Source organism: Acipenser ruthenus, unplaced genomic scaffold (genome assembly GCF_902713425.1).
Source record: "Acipenser ruthenus unplaced genomic scaffold, fAciRut3.2 maternal haplotype, whole genome shotgun sequence".
NCBI classification, from domain to species: domain Eukaryota; kingdom Metazoa; phylum Chordata; class Actinopteri; order Acipenseriformes; family Acipenseridae; genus Acipenser; species Acipenser ruthenus.
Genome location: NW_026707975.1, coordinates 160001 through 168363, shown reverse-complemented (window position 1 = coordinate 168363; position 8363 = coordinate 160001).

Sequence of the window (8363 nt, the reverse complement as noted above, 5' to 3'; positions counted from 1 at the left end):
ACTAGTGCCCTATACGCCCGGATACTCAGTTTTTGAGGTCGGCCTGTTCTAGACAGATTCACAGTTGTGCCATATTCTCTCCATTTCTTAATAATGGACTTTACTGTGCTCTGAGATGATATTCAATGCCTTGGAAATGTTCTTATATCCTACCCCTGATTGGTGCTTTTGAAGAACCTTATTCCGGATTTGCTTTGAATGTTCCTTCATCTTCATGATGTAGTTTTTGTTAGGAAATGTACTAACCAACTGTGGGACCTCCCAGAGACAGGTGTATTTAACCTGAAATCATGTGAAACACCTTAATTGCACACAGGTGGACTCCATTCAACTAATTATGTGACTTCTAAAGACAACTGGTTGCACCAGAGCTTATTTAGGTGTGTTATAGCAAAGGGGGTGAATACTTATGCAATCAATTATTTTCTGTTTTATATTTGTAATTAATTTAGAACAATTTGTAGATTTTATTTTTCACTTTGACATTATGGACTTTTCTTGTGTTGATCAGTGGCAAACATAGCGCTTAGCGTTGAGGCCAAAAAGCTCTATTTTGGTCTCATCAGACCATAGAATCTTCTTCCACTTGGTCTCAGAGTCTCCCACATGCCTTCTGGGAAACTCTAGCCGAGATTTGATGCGAGTTTTTTTCAACAATGGCATTCTTTTTGCAACTCTCCCATAAAGGCCAGTTTTGTGAAGCACCCGGGCTATTGTTGCCATATGCACAGTGTCTCCCAGCTCAGCCGTGGAACACTGTAACTCCTTTAGAGTTGCCATAGGCCTCTTGGTGGCCTCCCTGACTAGTGCCCTATACGCCCGGATACTCCGTTTATGAGGATGGCCTGTTCTAGACAGATTCACAGTTGTGCCATATTCTCTCCGTTGCTTAATAATGGACTTTACTGTGCTGTGAGAGGATATTCAATGCCTTGGAAATGTTCTTATATCCTACCCCTGATTGGTGCTTTTGAAGAACCTTATTCCGGATTTGCTTTGAATGTTCCTTCATCTTCATCATGTAGTTTTTGTTAGGAAATGTACTAACCAACTGTGGGACCTCCCAGAGACAGGTGTATTTAACCTGAAATCATGTGAAACACCTTAATTGCACACAGGTGGACTCCATTCAACTAATTATGTGACTTCTAAAGACAATTGGCTGCACCAGAGCTTATTTAGGTGTGTCATAGCAAAGGGGGTGAATACTTATGCAATCAATTATTTTCTGTTTTATATTTGTAATTAATTTAGAACAATTTGTAGATTTTATTTTTCACTTTGACATTATGGACTTTTCTTGTGTTGATCAGTGGCAAACATAGCGCTTAGCGTTGAGGCCAAAAAGCTCTATTTTGGTCTCATCAGACCATAGAATCTTCTTCCACTTGGTCTCAGAGTCTCCCACATGCCTTCTGGGAAACTCTAGCCGAGATTTGATGCAAGTTTTTTTCAACAATGGCTTTCTTTTTGCCACTCTCCCATAAAGGCCAGTTTTATGAAGCACCCGGGCTATTATTGCCATATGCACAGTGTCTCCCAGCTCAGCCGTGGAACACTGTAACTCCTTTAGTGTTGCCATAGGCCTCTTGGTGGCCTCCCTGACTAGTGCCCTATACGCCCGGATACTCCGTTTTTGAGGATGGCCTGTTCTAGACAGATTCACAGTTGTGCCATATTCTCTCCATTTCTTAATAATGGACTTTACTGTGCTCTGAGAGGATATTCAATGCCTTGGAAATGTTCTTATATCCTACCCCTGATTGGTGCTTTTGAAGAACCTTATTCCGGATTTGCTTTGAATGTTCCTTCATCTTCATGATGTAGATTTTGTTAGGAAATGTACTAACCAACTGTGGGACCTCCCAGAGACAGGTGTATTTAACCTGAAATCATGTGAAACACCTTAATTGCACACAGGTGGACTCCATTCAACTAATTATGTGACTTCTAAAGACAACTGGTTGCACCAGAGCTTATTTAGGTGTGTCATAGCAAAGGGGGTGAATACTTATGCAATCAATTATTTTCTGTTTTATATTTGTAATTAATTTAGAACAATTTGTAGATTTTATTTTTCACTTTGACATTATGGACTTTTCTTGTGTTGATCAGTGGCAAACATAGCGCTTAGCGTTGAGGCCAAAAAGCTCTATTTTGGTCTCATCAGACCATAGAATCTTCTTCCACTTGGTCTCAGAGTCTCCCACATGCCTTCTGGGAAACTCTAGCCGAGATTTGATGCAAGTTTTTTTCAACAATGGCTTTCTTTTTGCCACTCTCCCATAAAGGCCAGTTTTATGAAGCACCCGGGCTATTATTGCCATATGCACAGTGTCTCCCAGCTCAGCCGTGGAACACTGTAACTCCTTTAGAGTTGCCATAGGCCTCTTGGTGGCCTCCCTGACTAGTGCCCTATACGCCCGGATACTCCGTTTATGAGGACGGCCTGTTCTAGACAGATTCACAGTTGTGCCATATTCTCTCCGTTGCTTAATAATGGACTTTACTGTGCTGTGAGAGGATATTCAATGCCTTGGAAATGTTCTTATATCCTACCCCTGATTGGTGCTTTTGAAGAACCTTATTCCGGATTTGCTTTGAATGTTCCTTCATCTTCATGATGTAGTTTTTGTTAGGAAATGTACTAACCAACTGTGGGACCTCCCAGAGACAGGTGTATTTAACCTGAAATCATGTGAAACACCTTAATTGCACACAGGTGGACTCCATTCAACTAATTATGTGACTTCTAAAGACAACTGGTTGCACCAGAGCTTATTTAGGTGTGTCATAGCAAAGGGGGTGAATACTTATGCAATCAATTATTTTCTGTTTTATATTTGTAATTAATTTAGAACAATTTGTAGATTTTATTTTTCACTTTGACATTATGGACTTTTCTTGTGTTGATCAGTGGCAAACATAGCGCTTAGTGTTGAGGCCAAAAAGCTCTATTTTGGTCTCATCAGACCATAGAATCTTCTTCCACTTGGTCTCAGAGTCTCCCACATGCCTTCTGGGAAACTCTAGCCGAGATTTGATGCAAGTTTTTTTCAACAATGGCTTTCTTTTTGCCACTCTCCCATAAAGGCCAGTTTTGTGAAGCACCCGGGCTATTGTTGCCATATGCACAGTGTCTCCCAGCTCAGCCGTGGAACACTGTAACTCCTTTAGAGTTGCCATAGGCCTCTTGGTGGCCTCCCTGACTAGTGCCCTATACGCCCGGATACTCCGTTTTTGAGGATGGCCTGTTCTAGACAGATTCACAGTTGTGCCATATTCTCTCCATTTCTTAATAATGGACTTTACTGTGCTCTGAGAGGATATTCAATGCCTTGGAAATGTTCTTATATCCTACCCCTGATTGGTGCTTTTGAAGAACCTTATTCCGGATTTGCTTTGAATGTTCCTTCATCTTCATGATGTAGATTTTGTTAGGAAATGTACTAACCAACTGTGGGACCTCCCAGAGACAGGTGTATTTAACCTGAAATCATGTGAAACACCTTAATTGCACACAGGTGGACTCCATTCAACTAATTATGTGACTTCTAAAGACAACTGGTTGCACCAGAGCTTATTTAGGTGTGTCATAGCAAAGGGGGTGAATACTTATGCAATCAATTATTTTCTGTTTTAGATTTGTAATTAATTTAGAACAATTTGTAGATTTTATTTTTCACTTTGACATTATGGACTTTTCTTGTGTTGATCAGTGGCAAACATAGCGCTTAGCGTTGAGGCCAAAAAGCTCTATTTTGGTCTCATCAGACCATAGAATCTTCTTCCACTTGGTCTCAGAGTCTCCCACATGCCTTCTGGGAAACTCTAGCCGAGATTTGATGCGAGTTTTTTTCAACAATGGCTTTCTTTTTGCCACTTTCCCAGAAAGGCCAGTTTTGTGAAGCACCCGGGCTATTGTTGCCATATGCACAGTGTCTCCCAGCTCAGCCGTGGAACGCTGTAACTCCTTTAGAGTTGCCATAGGCCTCTTGGTGGCCTCCCTGACTAGTGCCCTATACGCCCGGATACTCCGTTTTTGAGGACGGCCTGTTCTAGACAGATTCACAGTTGTGCCATATTCTCTCCATTTCTTAATAATGGACTTTACTGTGGCCTGAGAGGATATTCAATGCCTTGGAAATGTTCTTATATCCTACCCGATTGGTGCTTTTGAAGAACCTTATTCCGGATTTGCTTTGAATGTTCCTTCATCTTCATGATGTAGTTTTTGTTAGGAAATGTACTAACCAACTGTGGGACCTCCCAGAGACAGGTGTATTTAACCTGAAATCATGTGAAACACCTTAATTGCACACAGGTGGACTCCATTAAACTAATTATGTGACTTCTAAAGACAACTGGTTGCACCAGAGCTTATTTAGGTGTGTCATAGCAAAGGGGATGAATACTTATGCAATCAATTATTTTCTGTTTTATATTTGTAATTAATTTAGAACAATTTGTAGATTTTATTTTTCACTTTGACATTATGGACTTTTCTTGTGTTGATCAGTGGCAAACATAGCGCTTAGCGTTGAGGACAAAAAGCTCTATTTTGGTCTCATCAGACCATAGAATCTTCTTCCACTTGGTCTCAGAGTCTCCCACCTGCCTTCTGGGAAACTCTAGCCGAGATTTGATGCGAGTTTTTTTCAACAATGGCTTTCTTTTTGCCACTCTCCCATAAAGGCCAGTTTTGTGAAGCACCCGGGCTATTGTTGCCATATGCACAGTGTCTCCCAGCTCAGCCGTGGAACACTGTAACTCCTTTAGAGTTGCCATAGGCCTCTTGGTGGCCTCCCTGACTAGTGCCCTATACGCCCGGATACTCAGTTTTTGAGGACGGCCTGTTCTAGACAGATTCACAGTTGTGCCATATTCTCTCCATTTCTTAATAATGGACTTTACTGTGCTCTGAGAGGATATTCAATGCCTTGGAAATGTTCTTATATCCTACCCCTGATTGGTGCTTTTGAAGAACCTTATTCCGGATTTGCTTTGAATGTTCCTTCATCTTCATGATGTAGTTTTTGTTAGGAAATGTACTAACCAACTGTGGGACCTCCCAGAGACAGGTGTATTTAACCTGAAATCATGTGAAACACCTTAATTGCACACAGGTGGACTCCATTCAACTAATTATGTGACTTCTAAAGACAATTGGTTGCACCAGAGCTTATTTAGGTGTGTCATAGCAAAGGGGGTGAATACTTATGCAATCAATTATTTTCTGTTTTATATTTGTAATTAATTTAGAACAATTTGTAGATTTTATTTTTCACTTTGACATTATGGACTTTTCTTGTGTTGATCAGTGGCAAACATAGCGCTTAGCGTTGAGGCCAAAAAGCTCTATTTTGGTCTCATCAGACCATAGAATCTTCTTCCACTTGGTCTCAGAGTCTCCCACATGCCTTCTGGGAAACTCTAGCCGAGATTTGATGCGAGTTTTTTTCAACAATGGCTTTCTTTTTGCCACTCTCCCATAAAGGCCAGTTTTGTGAAGCACCCGGGCTATTATTGCCATATGCACAGTGTCTCCCAGCTCAGCCGTGGAACACTGTAACTCCTTCAGAGTTGCCATAGGCCTCTTGGTGGCCTCCCTGACTAGTGCCCTATACGCCCGGATACTCCGTTTTTGAGGACGGCCTGTTCTAGACAGATTCACAGTTGTGCCATATTCTCTCCATTTCTTAATAATGGACTTTACTGTGCTCTGAGAGGATATTCAATGCCTTGGAAATGTTCTTATATCCTACCCCTGATTGGTGCTTTTGAAGAACCTTATTCCGGATTTGCTTTGAATGTTCCTTCATCTTCATGATGTAGTTTTTGTTAGGAAATGTACTAACCAACTGTGGGACCTCCCAGAGACAGGTGTATTTAACCTGAAATCATGTGAAACACCTTAATTGCACACAGGTGGACTCCATTCGACTAATTATGTGACTTCTAAAGACAACTGGTTGCACCAGAGCTTATTTAGGTGTGTCATAGCAAAGGGGGTGATTACTTATGCAATCAATTATTTTCTGTTTTATATTTGTAATTAATTTAGAACAATTTGTAGATTTTATTTTTCACTTTGACATTATGGACTTTTCTTGTGTTGATCAGTGGCAAACATAGCGCTTAGCGTTGAGGCCAAAAAGCTCTATTTTGGTCTCATCAGACCATAGAATCTTCTTCCACTTGGTCTCAGAGTCTCCCACATGCCTTCTGGGAAACTCTAGCCGAGATTTGATGCGAGTTTTTTTCTTTTTGCCACTCTCCCATAAAGGCCAGTTTTGTGAAGCACCCGGGCTATTGTTGCCATATGCACAGTGTCTCCCAGCTCAGCCGTGGAACACTGTAACTCCTTTAGAGTTGCCATAGGCCTCTTGGTGGCCTCCCTGACTAGTGCCCTATATGCCCGGATACTCCGTTTTTGAGGACGGCCTGTTCTAGACAGATTCACAGTTGTGCCATATTCTCTCCATTTCTTAATAATGGACTTTACTGTGCTCTGAGAGGATATTCAATGCCTTGGAAATGTTCTTATATCCTACCCCTGATTGGTGCTTTTGAAGAACCTTATTCCGGATTTGCTTTGAATGTTCCTTCATCTTCATCATGTAGTTTTTGTTAGGAAATGTACTAACCAACTGTGGGACCTCCCAGAGACAGGTGTATTTAACCTGAAATCATGTGAAACACCTTAATTGCACACAGGTGGACTCCATTCAACTAATTATGTGACTTCTAAAGACAATTGGTTGCACCAGAGCTTATTTAGGTGTGTCATAGCAAAGGGGGTGAATACTTATGCAATCAATTATTTTCTGTTTTATATTTGTAATTAATTTAGAACAATTTGTAGATTTTATTTTTCACTTTGACATTATGGACTTTTCTTGTGTTGATCAGTGGCAAACATAGCGCTTAGCGTTGAGGCCAAAAAGCTCTATTTTGGTCTCATCAGACCATAGAATCTTCTTCCACTTGGTCTCAGAGTCTCCCACATGCCTTCTGGGAAACTCTAGCCGAGATTTGATGCGAGTTTTTTTCAACAATGGCTTTCTTTTTGCCACTCTCCCATAAAGGCCAGTTTTGTGAAGCACCCGGGCTATTGTTGCCATATGCACAGTGTCTCCCAGCTCAGCCGTGGAACACTGTAACTCCTTTAGAGTTGCCATAGGCCTCTTGGTGGCCTCCCTGACTAGTGCCCTATACGCCCGGATACTCCGTTTTTGAGGACGGCCTGTTCTAGACAGATTCACAGTTGTGCCATATTCTCTCCATTTCTTAATAATGGACTTTACTGTGCTCTGAGAGGATATTCAATGCCTTGGAAATGTTCTTATATCCTACCCCTGATTGGTGATTTTGAAGAACCTTATTCCGGATTTGCTTTGAATGTTCCTTCATCTTCATGATGTAGTTTTTGTTAGGAAATGTACTAACCAACTGTGGGACCTCCCAGAGACAGGTGTATTTAACCTGAAATCATGTGAAACACCTTAATTGCACACAGGTGGACTCCATTCAACTAATTATGTGACTTCTAAAGACAATTGGTTGCACCAGAGCTTATTTAGGTGTGTCATAGCAAAGGGGGTGAATACTTATGCAATCAATTATTTTCTGTTTTATATTTGTAATTAATTTAGAACAAGTTGTAGATTTTATTTTTCACTTTGACATTATGGACTTTTCTTGTGTTGATCAGTGGCAAAAACTCCCAATTAAATCCATTTTGATTCCATGTTGTAACACAATGAAATGTGGAAAAGTCCAAGGGGGGTGAATACTTTTGAGAGCCACTGTATTTCTTAGCAGACACCCTTATCCAGGACGACTTACAATTGTTACAAGATATCACATTATTTTTACATACAATTATATTATTTTTCTACATACAATTACCCATTTATACAGTTGGATTTTTACTGGAGCAATCTAGGTAAAGTATCTTGCTCAAGGGTACAGCAGCAATGTCCCCCACCTGGGATTGAACCCACGACCTTCTAGTCAAGAGTCCCGAGACCTAACCACTACTCCACACTGCCGCCCTGACCATAGTCAAAATTGAGCTACATGACCAGAGTCACCATTGAGCTACATGACCAGAGTCACCATTGAGCTACATGACCAGAGTCACCATTGAGCTAAATGACCATAGTTAGAATAGAATTGACTAGAGTCAGAATAGTGCTACATTGGAGGCTGTGTGGTCCAGTGGTTAAAGAAAAGGGCTTGTAACCAGGAGGTCCCCGGTTCAAATCCCACCTTAGCCACTGACTCACTGTGTGACCCTGAGCAAGTCACTTAACCTCCTTGTGCTCCGTCTTTCGGGTGAGATGTAATTGTAAGTGACT